This window comes from Notothenia rossii, assembly GCF_949606895.1.
Source record: "Notothenia rossii genome assembly, chromosome: 1".
NCBI classification, from domain to species: domain Eukaryota; kingdom Metazoa; phylum Chordata; class Actinopteri; order Perciformes; family Nototheniidae; genus Notothenia; species Notothenia rossii.
The window spans coordinates 3,278,664-3,281,400 of record NC_136912.1 but is presented as its reverse complement, the minus strand read 5'-3'; the positions used below and the strand labels follow the sequence as shown (position 1 = coordinate 3,281,400).

The following is a 2,737-nucleotide window of genomic DNA, read 5'->3' as shown; positions in this document are numbered from 1 at the left end:
ATTGCCCTAGGGATACCAATGAGGTTGCCTTTAGATTGTTCTGCATGTTATTCACAGTTGCAGATGAAAGATGAAAACATTTGGGTTTTGCGTGTTCAGTAAAAACAGCCGGCACCTGCAAACAAATCAGCATAAAAAGAGAAGAATCTGTCGTTACAAACTAAAAGCTAAAAACTAAAATGTTAAAGACTTGTTGTTGGCTGTTCGTTTCAAACATGAGTTTAAAGGATTTGACAGCTCCAGCTCTACATTACAATAATAAAGTAAAAAAGTAAAATCTAAAATACATATTTAAAATAGAAAATCATTAGCTTTAAATATTCTTATATTTAAATATTAATTTATCCTGCAGATGCTCCAAAGCTCCCCTCTGTGTCAGTGAGTCCCTCTGCTGAGATAGAGGAGGGCAGTTCAGTGACTCTGACCTGTAGCAGTGATGCTAACCCAGCAGCTAACTACACCTGGTACAAGGAGGATGAAGACTCTCCAAAAGCTTCAGGACAGATCTTCACCATCACTGACTTCAGAGCTGAACACAGTGGGAGTTATTCCTGTGGAGCCCAGAACAAGTTAGGACGTAGTAACTCCACCTTTCATCTGAGTGTTGTAGCAGGTAAGTTCTCTCCATTCACCAGACCTGATTCACTTTGTAATATGAAGCAACCCAAAACTTAAAACTGGTTAGAGAGAAAATAAAACTGTCAGACGTGGATGACACTGAAGGGATCTATCAATCTACGAGTGAGACCTATCACACTTGTGTTTCTAGGGAGTTCACCAATAGTGAATATCCTCAGGAGGACTCTGGGGGTCTGGATGCTGATTGCTGTGTTTCTCCTGAGTCTGTGGATGAGGTACAACCATAGAAATACACGCGTTCACTCACCATGCATTCATCGCCTTCCATCATCTTTTCGTTTCACTGTCATGAATTTGTTGTTGTTGTTTATGTTGTTGTATTAAATCCAGGAAGAAGAGACCTCTGAGCTCCACCACTGAAGCACGTGAACCTGAAGAGATAGAGGTGAGAGAGAGAGGATATAAATAGTGCTCTGAAAAAGAGGAGTTAAGACAACTTGCTGAGTGGAAACCAGTAATGCATTTGGTCATTAAACATTTCATCAACTAATCGTCTTCAAAATATAATATTATGACATCTCATCATATATACAGTTTAGAGCCTGATGTTGTCTTCTCTCTCTTCATCAGTTGGACTCTGATCCTGAGTATGAGAACGTCTCACACACTGCAGCACAGACAGAAGACACAGAGGAGCAGGTAGACATGGTGTGAAGTCCAGTCAGGTTAGAGCCTCCTGCATCAGATCAAACAGGCCCACTCCACATTTAGAGTCACAGTTCCAGCTGTAACTTTACACAAAGTCTCTGTGATGTTCTTCAGATGCTCACCTGATGGAAACAAAGAAGAAGGATGTTGAAATGTCCCTGTGGAGAGCGAGACTGTGCAGGATGTGTGCAAAGTGGATATATTTACCTTCAACTCTTAAAGCTTGTATAGTCAGTTTTCAGCAGCAGCAGCAGATAGGAGTCAGCAGCTTGTAGTTTTAGAGAATGAGCTGCTGGCAGCTTGAAGTGAATCATGTCGAGGTGTCAAACATGATTTATCGTTAAGACCAGCCGATGGTCAGGTGCTCTATATTACTGCTTCAACTATGTGTACATGCTTATTTGTTATATGCAGAGTTGTTGATATTACAAAAGTCTCGTCAAATTGTTTTTTAAATTCCACATAATAAATAACTTTGAAAAATCCTCATCAGTTTCAATTAAATTCAAAACCTTTATTTATTCAGGTGAAAACCCATTGACCTCTTTTTCAATGGTGACCCGCTCACTGTCTTGGTTAATAACTGTCCTGAGCGAGGCTGTGCAGGATGAGGTTGATAGATTCATCTTCAACTCCCAACATCTTTTAATGTCAGTTTCCAGTAGCAGCAGCTTGGTTTAGAAGAATGTGAAGTGAATCATGTCGAGGTGTCGAACATAGTGTTAAGATCAGCTGATGGTCATGTGCTATGACGTGCTGATTTAACGATACATGCTTATATGTTATATGCAACCCGGTATCACGGCAAGACGTGAACATGTGATGATTTGCCATGCTGGGAGACGTGAAGATGTCACGGTTTCGTCCCTTTAAACGTGACGGTTACACGGTATTGCCCTTGTGCTTCTGCCTCCCCTGCCCAGCTGTGTCTTGTCCTGTGATTACCCTTCTGTGTATTTAGTCTTGTCTTCCCCTGTGCTCCATGTCGGTTCATTGTATTAGTCACTCACCTCATGCTACCTGTTTTTGATTCACGCTTTTTGTCTTGTTTTGTTGAAATAAAGCTCGCTTTTGTTTTGAAACCCGCTTCCCTTTTTAACTGCACTTGGGTCCTACCTTTTCCCGAATCGTGACACCTATCATGCAAAATGCACTTTTTGATGTCTTTTCTACATAACCATGTGAAAATGAAACCCTCTTTCTTTTCCTCCGTACCCAAATCTCTAAAAACGGGGGAACAACGGAGCTGATCCAGATTTGCGTCCGATATGACGTCATATCTGAAATGTGGACCCACGGCCCAATCAGAAACGTTGCTATCAGAAACAATGCCCGACTGTTTTGGACGTAATATGGTCGGTGTTTACATTAGCATGGCTAACACTCAGAGCTAACCTGTACTGGAGAGCATGTGTGTGAAGAAGCAGGAAGTAAAAAGGAACTCACCTTG

The 2,737-nt window shown here is 41.4% G+C and overlaps 1 long non-coding RNA gene across 1 annotated transcript; it reads left to right on the top strand.

The window, feature by feature from the left end:
* The first annotated feature begins 227 nt into the window (after positions 1 to 227).
* Positions 228 to 1,772, top strand: LOC307013004. The gene is made up of 4 exons (XR_013800805.1): positions 228 to 613; positions 770 to 854; positions 970 to 1,024; positions 1,210 to 1,772. It is a non-coding gene; the product is annotated as an uncharacterized lncRNA (long non-coding RNA).
* The last annotated feature ends 965 nt before the right edge of the window (positions 1,773 to 2,737 follow it).